Source organism: Alexandromys fortis, unplaced genomic scaffold (assembly GCF_014885135.2).
Source record: "Alexandromys fortis isolate MF-2015 unplaced genomic scaffold, M_Fortis_MF-2015_v1.1 scaffold_152, whole genome shotgun sequence".
NCBI classification, from domain to species: Eukaryota; Metazoa; Chordata; class Mammalia; order Rodentia; family Cricetidae; genus Alexandromys; species Alexandromys fortis.
In genome coordinates, this window is record NW_026068045.1 from 4,180,097 (window position 1) to 4,196,927 (window position 16,831).

Genomic DNA, 16,831 nt, shown 5'->3' on the forward strand with positions numbered 1-16,831 from the left:
TAGATTAAAATTTGAAGCAGAGATTTTGAATTTTCCTTTAACATGCATGGGTGTGTTTAGAGAAGACAGGCATGATCTAACTCCAATGTCAGCTTCATTTTTTAATTGAATTGTAACCACAAAAGGATCATTATATAGCAGCAGAAAGAAATACTTGGGAAGATTTGTGAAATTCAACCCTGCTGAAGGTGTGCAGCTTTGTTGTGGATGCTCAAGGAAACACCCATTGATCAGGGTTCTGATGTCAATGAATGACTTTAGTCACAAAAGAAATAGAGTTTCTGGCACTGACATGAACCTGGAAGATCTTTAGCAAATATGTATTTCTTTTTACATGGCTTGAAGTTAAATAATTATGTATGCAGATATAAAGATGAAGAAAGATTCTTTACAAGTACTAATGCACCCAAATATAAGCACAGGTAACTCACATCGGGTTCCAATCTACACATCTCTCAGTTTTCTCCCACTGAGAGAAGCACAGAGCAGCTGGAACAGCATAGGGAGTAGCACTATTTTGCAAAAATGTCATCAAATCATGGTTTCCATATTTTCTTTAGTTTGTTCTGAAAATTGGACTTAAATTAAGGACATTTCTTGTGTGATATCATGTGTGTCTCAGAATTTTGTATGTTCAGGTTCTATTCCCCAGAACTCTAGAAAGCACCCATACTTAGAGGTGCTGTCTTCAGAGAGCAGACTAATGTAACCTGATGTCACATGGGCAGGTCCTCATCCTGATGGACTGCTGTCCTCCTGAGAAAGGTAAGGCACAAAGAGACATGGGACACTCAAGGGAGGGACAAAGGAAAGATGGCCATGTCTGGGCCACAGTGCAGAGGAAAGCGTCTAATGCGTGCTCTCACATGAGTGTCCTTTGGAGCTGGGAGAAATGCATCCTGGCTCTTTGAGCTGCACAGTCTGTAGAGCATCTTACTGGAGCTCATGCCAGAGAATCCAGAGAGATATGGGCAATGGCTGTTCTGAAAAGGGAACTGAAAGTCTTCCATCCAAGTCCTCATCTTTAATCTGTCCCACAGGGATATGACTGAATGGATTCTCCCCATTACTCCGTCAGATGGACAGGGAGGAGCAAGGGGCTCAAGTGAAGCAGCACCAGGCTCCCTTGCAGACACTGTGTCCTGCATCAGCACAAGGCTTTCCTTTCACATATGGCTGGAGCCATGAGATTATTGTGTCCTTGGTGTATCGCCCCCCCCTACAGTAAGTGTATATATACTGTGTGCAATACAAACTAATATGATTGCTTGAGGGTTAATAAAATCCTTGGTGTTGTTTGTCTGTTCTCCCTCCTTCTCCTTCTATATTGACCTCCTTGTCTTTCCCAAACTGGTCATCTTCCCTATTTTTCCATTAATTATTTCTATCTGTATGTGTTTCTGTGTGGTTTCAGGCATGTTAGTACAGTTCCTAAGGATGCCATAAGAAGGTACCAGATTCCTGTGATCTAGACAGAAAAGTTGCTATGTGGTAGGTTAATTTGGACACTCTACATGAACAGTAAAATGATCTTACCCGGTGAGTCATCTCTCTAGACAATTGAGGTGGTTTTTTTTTTTGTTCTCCTCCATTTGCTTTAGATATTAATACCTTGTTGGATGCCGTAGGCATATCTTGCAATAAGATCTCTGTGCTACATCTTATGTGTTCTATCATGTTCAATTTAGGAACTTAAAGTTTATAGATTGCCTTGATTTTTAAAAATTTAAAAGTAAATTGTTCCATCCCAAAGTGTTTATGTAATTTTAAAGTACTCATATTCCTGTTGGTTTCTGTTTTTTTCCTTTATAGAATGATATGTAGTAGGAGGCCACTTGTTTGTTTCCTGGCTGCCCGGACTTCCAACATAACCCCACAAAAACTGTATTAATTAAATCACTGCTTGGCCTATTAGCCCTAACTTGGCTAGCTTTTACATCTGAATTTAACCCATTTCTATTATTTATATTTTGCCATGAGACCCGTTGCCTTTCCCCAAGGTTCCAGAGTGTCTGTCTCTGGCTGTTCCACGACTTCTCTCTCTGTCTTCTTTCTCATCGCATTTAGTCTAGTTTTCCCCGTCCTTCCTCTGTTGTGCCCTGCTCTGCTATAGGCTCCGAACAGTTTCTTTATTCACCAATGGTATTCACAGCATACAAAGGGGAATCCCACATCAATGATATAACACAGAAGGTATTAATTTTTACATAGGCTTCGCTTTGTGTCCTTAAATACGATGTATCTTAGGGAAATTATATGGGATCCTGAGAAGGCCATGCAATTTCTAGTTGTTGTGTAGTTTATTAGGTGGATGTTTGTTACATAAATGAGTTCTATGACACAATTAAATTCTGAAGTGTTTTGTTGTTGCTCCTTTTGTGTTTTGGTCTTGAATATCATCTATGGTTGATAGTGGTATATACAAGAGACTTATTCTTATACCTGGTTGAATCTCTTTCTTTCTATCTACCAGTGTTTATTTAATGAAATGAGGATGCCTTCTGATTCCACTTGTTTGGTGTATCAGTTTTTTTCACGCTTTTACTTCTCTGTGTTAATATTATTGTATGTAAAGTCTTTTCAAAAATATCAAAATAGACACCTGAAGTCTCTTAATTGAAGATTTCCTTTCAATTTGTGAGCATAATTTTATTATACTGTAGATAAAAAGGCAAACATGGCTAAATAGTCAACCCAATATCATTACATATCTCAGCTAAAGTACTTTCCATATTTTATGGTGAATATATTTAAAATTTGTCTTGTAGACATTTCACAATGTAAAATACACAATGGGGCTTATTTTTGCATCCAGCTGTAGCTTAGTGCCATCTCTGAAGACTTTCCACATCCATCTCTCTCCCACAATTTCCCATAGAAACCATTATTTTCCTGTCAATCTTTGTGATGTCAACTGCTTAGTGTCAAAATATGAGTGAAATTACCCAGATTTGTCTTCTCTTCCTGACTCCGGAAGTTAATTTTTCATCTTGCTGTGTTTATTTATTAAAAATTAAATGGTTTCATTTTTTAAATTGTGAAGCAGTCTATACAGTGTGTTTCAGGTGGTCATCCGCTGATGGACATTCACATGGAGACTATACAGTGTGTTTCAGTAGTCATCCACTGATGGACATTCACATGGAGACCATAACTGACAGAATCTAGAAAACAAAGCTACTTTTAGAAAATTTCTGTGTGAATGTCCTAGTCTTTTAAGAATACTGAAAAATGAAGTTTTTATCATGCTGAAATATATTTTATTATACTTTGAATGTTTTGATGGTGTTGAATAAATGTTCAGATAGTCAACAATATCCTTAAATGAGCATGAATTCTTTATGTGATTTATATGATATGTATAATTTGTAATGTTTTATATATATGTATATAAAAATATAATACATAATATTGCCAAGAATAGATTTTTTTTGTAATAGTGTATGATATGTATGGTAAATATATGAGATAAATGCAGTCAGGAATTATAGAAACACTAAAGTGCTAATAAATTCTGTCAGCTTTCATGCAATTATGATTCATTATTAAAACTTCAAAAATCAATAGTTCATATGTGTCAGAAAACAGTGTAATTCTGATAGTCTCTCTCTCTCTCTCTCTCTCTCTCTGCTGTTTGTGAAAGACTCATTGCTTTGTGTTCTCATAGAAACTGCAGTTGTTGTGTGGTCTCAGAAACTCTTCATGTAAATCAAGTGTGAGAGATTTTGAGTCTTTGTGTCAAGCATATAAGAAAGACCACATTTAAGCCAGTGGGTGTGATAAAAAGGTCCTCTACTCTTGTGCTGGCTAGATTTATGTCTGACACAAATAAAATCATCTGAGAGGAGAAAATAACCCCATAAGATCAGGCTGAGGCTAGCATGTAGAGCATTTTCCAAAACAGTGATGGATATGAGAGGGCTCAGCCCACTGTGGGTGGTGCCATCCCTGGGCTGGTGGTCCTACATTCTGTAAGAAAGGAAAGTTGGCTAAACATACCATGAGGAGCAAACTATTTAGTAGCACCCCTCCATGGTCCCTGCCTTAGCTCCTGCCACCAGGTTTTTGCCCTGTTTGAGCTCTTGCTTTGGCTTTTTATAACAGTTGAACTGCAGTCTGGAATTGTAAGCCAAATGAACCATTTCACCCCGTGCTGTGGGAGCTCCTTCAGCTTCTTCAGCCAAAAGCCTTTAAGATACCAGCCCACTTGGGTATGATCTCTTATACTATAAATGCATTAGTAAAGCATGTGTTTGCACTTTTGCTTTCAGCTCTTGCTTCTTGTTGCTCGATTTGGCTCCTGTTCCCTGTTCATGCAGAGGACTATGATCTGTGAGTCTACCACTGCATAAATAACCATTTATTATATGTAATTCTGAACTAGTGTTGGATTATTTTGTAACTTCTGTCATCATCTGGTGCCCAAATGTGGAGACCAGTTCACACATTTTGGGGTTGGTCCACGAGCCATGTGGTGCATTGGGCAATGACTCTCCTACCTGCAGCTCTAATCAGCACTCAGATGCAGCAGGCTGTTCCTTAGCACTCCCTGGATTTCAACTCACATGTTGCCACTCTGTTTGCTACATGCCAGCACACATGCTGCTGCCTGCGATGCCCATGGTTGACACAGTATGCAACTCGCACTGATGGAAAACTTTGGGTTTTCTTTTTATGCTGGGCCCCAATTCTTGCAGTCATTTGTTCACCTTAATAACTGATCTTAAATTGTTAAATAAAGCATATTTTTCAATACCTAAGTAAGCAACATATGCTGTTTGCTGCTGCTAGCCTCTCTTGGCCATGTGCCTGCATCTGCAATACCTGGTAGCCAATAATGATTGTTATATGTACTCTAATTAATTGTAATTTCATTATGACAGGTAAGATCTGACAAACTACAAAAATTACTGGTAACATAACCCAGGCGTTTAATTATTATTTTGCTTATACTTATGGATGATATGATTATGTGATTTTCCTTCTATATTCCTTTATTTAATTCTAGGAATTAGTATTTTTTCATATTATCTCATTAAAAATGGTTTGATAATATGAGCAAGAATGAGGCACATTTAGAAATCATACAGTCTTTTCAGACAAATAATGGAGAGCTAGTTGAGAAGATCAATACGATAGAGAGGGATAGCATCAATTTGACAGAATTATCTGAGACAATTTTTCTGTTGAATTCAGTAATTGGAATCTGTTGAAAAGTTATGATAGTTTAACAGATAAGATATCTCTCCAGGAAGGTAATATGCACACAATGAAAATTATGTCCAAGGATGAGATGTTATCTTAACTGGACAAGTTTTATACCTTGTAATCCTCACTGAGGGCATTAGAACAGAACACTGGACAGGAGATTCAGACTTTGCAAAAGGCAGTAGCAAAAAGAATTGAAAAGATGGAGGAATTTATTGAAATTGATGAGCAGGGACAGAAGGTACAAGGATAGAATTTAGCCTCATTAGTACTTGCCAGACCCCATGATGACTTACACAGGGTTTTAACTGCATATCAATCTTGAGAAAGGCCATCTGGTACCACGTATCCTAAGGGAGTAAAAGAATACACATGGGAACGTATGAGCTATCTAAAAGAAATTAAGCAAGTAATAGTTTTTATGGACTACATTCACCTTTTGTCCAGGAAATGGTAAAAGCATGGGCTTCAAGCAATAAGTCGACTCACATGATTGACTTCAGTTAATCTCAGTGGTCCTAGAAGATGGACCTCAGCTGCTTTGGAAGTGTTATTTAAGAGAAGAGGCAGAAACTTTAGAACAACAGGGGAAAGCAAAAGAATTTGAGACTTCCTAAGATCAACTTCTTGGCTAGGGTCATTACTCTGATCCTCAGGAACAGGCTCACTATGATGAACATACCTTGTCCCTGTGTAGTACAGCAGTTTTAAATACATGTGACAAGATTCAGGAACCAGAAGAGAATTGAGTCATATATTAGAGATAAACAGGTCCAGAGAGAACCCATTAGTGACTTCTTACAAAGATTAACTAAGGCTGTACAAGTAGGAGTGACAGACCCCAAAGCTAGATGTGTACTTATTGAATCATTGGCTTTTGAAAATGCCAAGTTATAATGTAAGAAGATCCTTGGGCCGGGCAGTGGTGGTGCACGCCTTTAATCCCAGCACTAGGGAGGCAGAGGCAGGCGGATCTCTGTGAGTTCAATACTAACCTGGTCTACAGAGCTAGTTCCAGGACAGGCTCCAAAGCCATAGAGAAACCCTGTCTTGAAAAACCAAAAAAAAAAAAAAAAGAAGATCCTTGGGCCTTGAAGATCAGATCAGCACCCAAAGATGAATGGATCTTGCATACAATGTATGCTGAAACATTTGAGTATGGAACTGAGGCTTGGGTAGAAGAAGCAATTTTCCATGGTATGAGGAGATGCCAAAATGCCAAATGTTTTAATTGTGGAATAGGATGTTATAGGAGAGAGGGTCTGCTTTTGTTCCAGGCCACTCTGCTAGCCTAACCCCCGAAATAATCACACAGAAACTGTATTCATTTAAACACTGGTTGGCCCATTATATCTAGCCTCTTCTTGGCCAACTCTCACATCCTGATCTAACCCATTTCCACCAATCTGTGTATAGCCACGAGGTCATGGCTTACCAGAAAAGATTCTAACCAGTGTAAAGTCTCAGGGAGGAGCTTCATGGCATCTTGACTCTGCCCTTCTTCCTCCCAGAATTCTGTTCTGTCTACTCCACCTACCTAAGTATTTCTTTATTCAACCAATGGAAGCAACACATAGTCAGAAGGACCTTCTACACCAATAGGACATCTAATAAAAAACTGTAGACAGAGAATTTCTAGGAATAATGTCTCCTCTAGGAATGGCAAGAATAGGAGGACTCAGCCGTCTGGTGTATGATGCAGGTGTGTCAAATGATGATATTGGACCAATGAATGTAGGTTGACAAAAGACAGATAAGGGAACTCAATAACACCAGAAACTCCTTGGGGGCCCTCTTGCAGGCACACATAATATACAAGATTCAGTTATTCCCAGTTACTGTGGAAAACATTTCACCAGGAAAATTAAACAATCCAGTGCCTACTGTATAAAACCATATGTTCTGGAAGATGGAATAGCCATGGAGGATGAATCAAAAACTCCAGTAGGAAATAGGAAGCATATATTTGGCAGACTTCTATAAATGATTAAAGTCTAAAGCTAAGAGTGCATATAAATGACACTGTAATTGAAGGATTACTAGACATAGGAGTATCATTACTAAGGAATCTTGGTATCCTTTCCAGATTGGCCTCTTCAAAAGGCAGATTTTCAATGCCTAGGAATTATCTCAAGTGAAACAAAGCATGAGGTGAGTTGAATGCATAGAGCCAGAAAGACACAAAGAAAGGTTCAGGCCACATACAGCTAATATTGCAATGAATTTATGGTTTTGTGACATATTGCAGCAATGGAATACCACGATTAACATTCCTTCAGTCCCAAACCTCATGTTTCTGGGAAGGATATTATAAATATTGGAAACAAAGGTCACCAGCCATTCAGGCTGTACAAGAACACAAAACAATTGACAAACCTTCAGAGGTACTAACTGCCTTGTCTTTAAAATAGTTAACTGAAAAACCCATATGGGTTAAACAATGGCCTTTAACAGAAGATAACCTGTATGCTTTAGAACAGCTGGTACGGGAGTAACTAGATGCTCATTATATTTAAGAGTCACCCAGACCTTGGAATCTTCCTGCATTTGTTGTTAAAAATAAATCTGGAAAATGGAGAACAGTGACAGATCTAAGAGTTGTCAACAAGGGTATTTAATCTATGGGACCTCTACAATCTGGAATTACTCTGCCTTCTCTATAGCCAAAAGGATGTCCTCTTATAGTTTTTGATTTAAAAAATTGTTTCTTCACCATGCATTTACAAGAAAAGGACAGAGAAAATTTGCTTTCACAATGTCTACTTATAATAATTCTCAGCCTACTAGGAGATACCAGTGGAATATCCTTCCACAGGTATGCTCAATATCCCCACCCTGTGCCAATACTTTGTAAGTCAAATATTGGAAATAATATGCAAACAATATTCCAAGTCTATAATTCACCATTACATGGATAACACTTTGTTATCCGAATCAAATGCAGATACTTTAGAAAGGATGTTTGAAGAATTAAAGAAATTATTGCCTAAATGTAGATTAAGAATTGCTCCTGAAAAAATACGAAGAGGTTACAAGATGGGTTTGCAGAAAATTAGAACACAATTTATTAGAATTTATGGCCCTCATGGGTATACCTGCACAAAGAAATACAGACAATGGTCCAGTGTATGTCTCTAAGAAAATGAAACTTTTTGTTTATTATAATATAAAGCATATTACAGGTATATCAAGCAATCTTACAGGTCAGGCAGTTGTAGAAAGATCAAACTGAACTATAAAGTATAAGCTAAACAAACAAAAAGGGATGGAAAATAACCCCAGAAATAGATTTTATAATGCTTTATTCTTGAATTTTCTTAATTCTAATGAGAAAGAAACAGCAGCAGCAGAGAGACATTGGATAATAGAAAAAAAAACTTCTGAATTAAATCAGCTGGTGTATTTCAAGGATGTGTTGACCTCATAATGGAACCAGCAGATGTGCTATGTTGGGGAAGGGGTTTCGCTCTTGTTTTCACAGGAGAAGAAAAACTATGGATACCATAAAAATTAATAAAGATTTAGTTTGAAAAAGAGAAACATCTTGTGAAAGAGAAATGATATCCACAGAGGTAACAATAATACAGGTGGTAAGAAAACCTCATAAGGGTGGGGGCAGGGTTCTGTTCTCATCTTTGCAGGAAAATACTCATCTCCAAAGAGTCGAGAGACATTGGAAATCTAGATTTCTAACGATGAAAAGATAACTATCCAGAAAGGATTGCCAAGCAAAGAGAAATCTGACTTATGCTGTATCATCTGCATGATAAAATTTGATTATCTGGACATGTATACATACTTAAAAATAAGAGCAGGCTTTAGAGTTGAAGGATAGCTATTCTTCTCTAAATGAAAGCACATTGTTAAAAGAAAAATTCAGAATTTCGGTCTCATGTCAGAAGCCATTTGGTATGAGGTAGAAAGAAGGTAGATTTTAAGGAAATATTTTACTTTTCTTCATGCCCACTTTGTCTATATTGTATCTTTCATAAATATATGTCTGTGTGAATAATGTTTAAGTTTTCAACAATGAACAGCAGGGTTTCTTGCAATAATCTCTTAAGCTTCCTGGAAGAAGATGGGGCCCCACAACAAGGACTCCACCTGGTTAATATGACATCATGATATGCACTCTGAGACCAGTTTTTGGGTACTAAGCTGCTGAAATGGTGTACTTTCTTACAACATTCTGGCCATAACTCCAAATAAGAACTTCAGAAAAACCCTATCGACTACTCAGAAACTATTTGCAATTATACAAGACTGCAATCTCGAAATCTAATTACCATTTTACTTTGACAGGATCCCATAGAAAGAACATCAACCCCATGACAGCTAGAAGCAATTCTAGAAGATAATATCCTCTCTCCCAGCAACGTTTGTCCATTTAGGGGTTGATTATTACTCGTATAGGGTTGGGGTTTGGGGTGGAAATTATGTATGCCCAGAGATCTCAAAAAAAAAAAAAAAAAAGAAAGAAGAAAAACTGAATGGGATAATAGGTAGATTAGTGTGAACTTACTCACACTAATAATAATAATAGTGAGTTCTTGAGTGAATACTTATGAGGTATTATTTATGGACAATTTACATTAGTATAGATTTTTGTATACTGATACAAGTTCAAATTATATTTGTTATATTGACCATGCTCTTATTTCTGTTTATATTTGTACACCTATGTAAAGTTATTTTGTCAGATTGTATGCATGCATGTTTCTACCTCTGTTTAATACGTTTTGTATATTGATACAATTTTAGGATATATTTATCATATTGCATTATATATATCTACCAATGATCAAGATATTTATACATTGTTTATATTTTGAGGTCATTGTCCTCCTGTACTGCACAGGTGTTTATAGATTGTTTAAAATTCTCATATGAAGTCTTAATCTTTAAGTTATATAGGCCTTAAGCATTATAGGTCAATAGTCACTTAGGTTTGTCATACTTATAGTTAGACTAATCAGGCTCTTTTAATATATAGAAATTTTATCCCACATAAATGGTGTTCTTCAACCACTTCAAAGATCTGTAGAACATGGCATTTTGAGAACTTAGGATTCTGTTGACACGAGACATGATTGCTCCTGGCATCATGGATCTGTTCCCGAGAGAATATTGAGCACCAAAGACACTCCACTTGGAGTTTGTTTTCATCTTGGCGCATCTTGTCTTTGGGCAAGTAACTGTCTATGCTTTGACCACTGAGAAAGTGAACAATGTCCAGACTGGACAAGCAGGATACAAGAAAAAAGAATGCTAAACCTTGCCTAGACAAGGTAAGATAGTTATGAAAAATTTCCTGCGTCTGATAATGGTCTGTCAGTTACTCTAGGCTTTAGCCAAAGTTGGTTGCTTCAACATTGCTAATGAGACTTTGGGTGAGTGCTCAGGGAGCTAGTTATCTCTGTCATCTACTGTACACTTTGGAACCGGCTTGATAGCACTTCCTGCCTATTCAAGTAATATTATCTCCCTTCTCAGGCCTTTGATGGGGTTGAAGATTAGATGGCTGTTCCTCTGTAGAAGGAGGGCCTGCTTGTTTGTCCTGGCCACCTAGCTAGCTTAGCCCCAAAATAACCACACAGAAACAGTGTTAATTAAATCACTGCTTGGCCTATTAGCTCTAGTTTATTATTGGCTAACTCTTATATTAATTTAACCCATTTCTATTAATCTGTGTATTACCATGTGACAGTGGATTACTGGGTAAAATTCCCAGCTTCTGTCTCTGAAGGTTCCATGGTGTCTCTCTGACTCTGCTTTCTTCCTCCAAGAATTCAGTTCTGTATTCCCCACCTACCTAAGTTCTGCCCTATCAACAGGCTAAGGCAATTTCTTTTTCATTAATGAAAGCAACACATAGACAGAAGGACCTCCTACACCATTTCATCTTTTCTGTTTAAACAAAAAGGAAGGCTTTAACTACAACATAGAAAAACTACTTATAACAAAACAGGTCAAGCAAGAACTATAGTTACAATATTTTTATCTACTTTATCTTTTATCATAACTAAGGAAAACTATAACTATAAATATAAATTCTTTTACTCCATCAAAGACTCCAGAAGGATATAATATTACCTAAGTAAACAGAAAGTACATTGTAAGCAACTTCCAAAACTCTAGAAATGACAGAGACATCTTGCTGCCTGGACAGTCACCAGTGTTCTCTTGTATCATTGGGGCATTCATCTTTGGCCTACAGGTTGATAGTACTCATGTGATCTTTCATTTCTAAAACTCACTCTATTACCTTCCCGATATGCTCCTGTTACATTGTTTTTATTCTTTAATCTCCTGTTCATTCTTCTGTAATCAGATTTCGACTGCATTTTGGTTCATAACAATTACTTTGTGTTTGTTTGCTGGAGAAACACATCGTTTTATTCGTTATAACTAGAACTTCTTTTTTAGCAAATGGTAACTTAAAAAGATTATGTGATATTCACATATGCACGTGCCACTTAGGACAAATTTTCTCCCTCTCCCCATGTAGTTTTACCTCACTTGTCCCCTTTCTCTGATGTAATGGTTACATGTCTAAATCTACTTATCATTGTCCTGTTTTTCTTCTTCAACAATATAGAAATATATGCTGGTGTTGTATTAAGGGAGCATTTATTTTTCTTAACAAGATGATATGTAGTTTCTTTTACTCGAATGAAGAAGATGACTGATTATTACTCCAGTACAGATTAGTGCCACATTTTCTTATCCCATTCATCCCCTGGTGAGCTGCTAGACAGATTAGTAAACCTACATTATTAGTTGAATTTGATAAATATAGATGGTTATGCAGGTACCTCTTTTGTACTTTATTTGACTTTTCTTTATTAGAACCCATGTAATGCTGGTGAATCTATGATGGTTCTACTTTAGTGTTGTTTCTTTGGAGGAAACCCCACACTGATTTCCATATTTGATAGGTTAATCTGTTCTTTAACAGTCTGACAGTTTATGTTCTTTTTCCTCCAATCCTCTGCTAGGACATGTTATTACTTTGATTTACTCAATTTTACATGGGTACAATGGTCTTCTGGTGTAAGTTTGGTTTCCAATTCTCTATTAGCTACAGAGTTGAAAATTTTCCTGTTAATATTACTTGTAGAAACTCCTAATTTTGCTAAAGTCTTGTCTTTGGTCATAATTGAGCTACTGCATACTGTTTGATTGGCACAATCTAGGGTACCTTATTAGTACTAAGTAAGTAATATGTTTAGAAGCTGCTGATCCACATAATTTCCACCACCGTCACATCCACCTGCAATATCACTATCATTGTCATTAATACAAGAGTCATTATCATAACCATTGTAATCTAGCACTGCCAACCTCCACTACCATTGCCACCCTCTCTACTATTACCCCACCAAGAGCAACATATCCTTGTCCATCATCATTTCCATGTCCATTATTTCAAGTACCACCAACAACTTCAAAAAAACTAAGTAAAATATTGGTAATTGCAGAAATGTGTGGGCAAGGAATTCTGGCCAAGAAATGTGATTATTGTTTTATTCATATGTTAATATAGAATCTTCAGTTTTTTCCAAGACTTTTTCTAATGGCATAGATTACATTAAAATATTAAATAAAATGAAGAACTAGAAAAATTAGAACTTCATGTTCAGAACTGTCATATGACTAATACAAATCCTTAGGTGTTAAGATAAAACCATGAAGTTATCTACTTTAAAGGATAATAAAACTAAGAGAAGCAAATGTTTAGCTCAATGGTAGATGACATCTAGAAAGGACTTATATGTGTGTATTCATGTCTGTGCACACATGTGTTCCATGTCTCTGGTCTTGAAGGTTCACACTTGAGAAAGTGCGCTGTGCTCCCTGTTCATCTGTGACTGCTCTTCATGGAGCTTCTGTGGAAGGAAGTCCCTTCAGTGTCTGAGCCTGGTATGAGATTCAGCTGCTCTAACTCTCATGTCAGTGCTTCAGGAATTAGTAGCTGCTATTTTGAAAATATTGTAATTAGCATATATCATTGTAAAAAGTGAATGGTTTCATCATTTCATTAAATATTTAAATATTTGCAAAGAGATTATATTTGCATTCATCTATTGCATCAACAGAGGAAAGCAAACATATGATATTTGTCTTGCAGACTTTCGCATGTCCTTCAAAATGATGCCTTCTTCAAAATGTCATCTTTATTAATTCTTGGAAAAATTTATCCAATGCATTTCAATGATACTCACTCAGAGGTTTAGCAACATCTGTCATTCACCCACTGTGCCTCTCCTTCTATTCCCACCCACATTGGCACCCAACTTAGATATATTTTATATTGCTTCTCCTTAATGACATCATTGCATTTTGTGTAGTCCAGCTACTCCAGACAATGGGGCCTACCCTGGAGTGTGGCCAACATAGCAAGGGTAACGTGGAAGAAAACTGCCATTCCTTCTCTCAGAAGCTATCAGCTGCTAATAGCACCTCAGCTAGTGGGATTTCATACTCCCCTTCTCTTTCATGATGAGTTTTGGTCTGGTTTGAGTTTTCACATGACTGTGCATGCTGTGTCAATTGTTATGAGTTCAAATGTTTAATGGCCTGATTATGTGAAGAAAAGTTTCTACCTGTAGTTCTTATACCCCTTCTGCTAACTCCCCTGTGAGGTTAAGGCTGAGAAAACACTAGTTTCTTACTCACAGCACCATTTATCAGTTGTAGGTCTCTCTGTTAATTATATAGAGTGAGGAGAAGCTTCTCAGCTAAGAAATGAGAGATATATTGGTATGAGAACAGGAATAAGTCATTAGGAATTGCTATGTTGCTTTATTATCAGAATAATAGTACTAGTTTTCTTATCCACCAGGACCTGTCCTATCTAGTTACATGTTCTCCCCCCCCCTTTACCAGTGCTAGGGATGCACATTGTCTCACAGAGAAGGACATTAAATCTAATCAGAATGTGGTCAGTTGCTCCCTTATATATACACCACTATCACACTAGAGGGCATATCTTATCTGAACTTGTTGAGGTCAGTGAGCACTTTCCTCCTTCAGCAGTGTACATCACCTTCCACTATCACGAGGGCTGGCCCATAGGATTGGAGAGTCTAGGTAAACACCCCCTAGATATCTCCATGTTCTATGACTTAAGGATTGGTGTCTACAGAAATAGGGTCTTACAATTAAGTTTTGAAGGGTAGACAAGTTATTGTAAGCTAGTGGAGTCAGACTATTGCCTTCACTGTCTAGAAACTAAAAAGAGGGAAGGTGTTACTGCTACTGAGGTTTGCACTTCCTAGTATGAGTTATCTACTTGTGGTATTGCACCCCTTTCAGTTGTAAGGTAACTGCATTAAATATTTTATATATGTATATATTCTAGCAAGCTTTTAGAGTAGTAGATTTCCATATGGCTTTTTCAAAAGCTCTTTTATGTTAATCATCTCTCTATGCCCTGATCTACCCTGCTCTCTCATATCATCACAATGTAACTCACTCGTTTGCATTATTTCCCTTTATCCCTTTGTACCTTCTTAGTGGGCTATATTCATAGGAAGAACCTCTGGTTAAAAGACCCTGTGTTATACTGACGTCCCAGGTCACTGTGCAATTTTGTAATTGTGATGACTGAAGCCAGACATTGCCTAAGATCATCCTTTACATGTGATATGCAAACATGGAGAGTACTGAGTCTCCTACTGACCTGGCCCTATGGTATGTGTCCTAACCTTTATGAGCCATCCACTGGCGGTGTGTTTCTTGGCACCTGGCCTCAGAACTGACGACTCTTTCACTTCAGGGACATGGAAAAGGGCATACTTAGCTAAACTGTTCCTCACTCTGGAAGGCACTGACAGTCACAGGAAGTTGACATGCCTTACTGAGTTTGATTCAGTACCTGTGTGCTTCTCAGGGCAGTGTTGGTACTAATTAATGGCTCTGTTTCATGTTCCTCATTCTATTCTTCTCCAATCACAAAGAACTTTCCAGGACTAAAGAAATTATTTTTTCTCTTTTATTAACTGCTTCCCCTTCCTTCTTAGGAGGTTCTATGTTCTTGAATTCTGGGTTTGTTTTATACCCTAGTCAACTTCCTGGGACATCTCAAGTAAAAGTGATTGCAGCAGTTACTGTCATCACTGAGACTGCTCAGTATTTTAGAACTTAAACTTCAGACTGCCCTTCTTGAAGATCATGTTTCTGTAAGATCACTTACTATTTCCTTTGAAGGAAAGATGTTTTCTTACAATAAATGTGAAGAAAAGTTTGGTTTTCTAGGTTAATAAAACAAAAGGATGACATGAAAGGGAAATTCAGGAAGTCTGGAGCAGGAGTTGAAATTGAGGAAAAGTTCTGATATTTCATAAACTTGAGATTCTTCCTCTGTGGGGATCATGTCTTGTAAGAATTGTTGCATAGTGTCTTTCAGATTCTAAGATTTAGCCTTGATACCTCTTCCTGTGTGCCAATACACAGAGTGCTCAGAGCATTGCCTACTCTCAAATTGCTCTGAGCCTTGACTTTCTCCAGTGTTTCTAGAGCCTTGGACTCCCTCAAATGTTCAAAAGTCATTTAAGTCAATCAATCACTAAACAAACACCCAATTTTTAGTTCCTTCTGTTAGCTTTCAAGAGGCAATGAATTAGTAATACACATTAGAAAATGGGTAAATGATAAATGTAGCTATGTGGCAGATAAAAATGCAAGTTTGCTGCTTTTTTGTCTCTGTCTTCTGTCTGTCTGTGTGCATGTACAAGAATGAGCACCTGTGTATGAAGGAGTCAGTATTCTATGTGTTTTGGGAGATCCCAGAGCTCCAGTTGGTGTGTACCACAGCCAAGGTGGACTCAACAGCTCTTCACACAAGGGAAGTGTGGGAGATTATGAGTCTTCATGCTGACCACCTAAGGAAGAACATGCTTAGGGCAGGTGTTAGGGTAGGTATGATTTTATTTCCTTTATCATCATGATAAGCAGCATTATGAAAATTATTAGAAGCGATTCTAAGCATATACACCAAATATGTTGTTGGAGATGGCAGTTCTGACGAGGGTGAGGATAAGGTTCAAGCCCAGCAACTTCTTCTATGAAGAGCATGTTTGACTTTCTATGATTACAGAAAAGACTTAAACCTATGCAGCAGACCACACCTGTCTCCAAATCAGGCTTGTCAAAGATAAAGCTGAAAGCACAGCTGATGTCCCCTTTAATTCTGTCCTTCTTGCAGCACACAGGCAAATTTTGCCTAAAAGCAGGAATTTAAATGGGCCAGTGCACCAAAGAGTATCAGTGAGATTAGACAGAACAAACAGGACACAAGAGAGATGTAACAGGGAAAAGAAATACTAACTTCAATCAAGAAAGACAACTTAGACAGCCAGGGAAGTCTGGCTGAAACAAAAGAGACAGGAGGGCCCACTGAGTCACAGCACTCTACAGTGATGACGTCCAGACACAGGATATTTCACATGATGTAGAGTCCCAGTCAAGCAAGTCATGCATGGATTTGCATTTTGTTTGGGAAATTCTTGGACCTGCCCCCTGTCAGTCAGCTCTACTCCCTCTGGGCAGGGCAGTCAGTGCTATAAAGAGGTCCTTGGCTGCATGACTGCAGACTCCTGGTACTCAAGTCCTAGACTAC

At 37.7% G+C, this 16,831-nt stretch overlaps 1 protein-coding gene across 3 annotated transcripts in view; it reads left to right on the forward strand.

The window, feature by feature from the left end:
• The window catches only part of LOC126516080 (small proline-rich protein 2D-like), a 78,947-nt gene that overhangs the window by 15,188 nt on the left and 46,928 nt on the right, over window positions 1-16,831 (forward strand). The window lies entirely within an intron of this gene.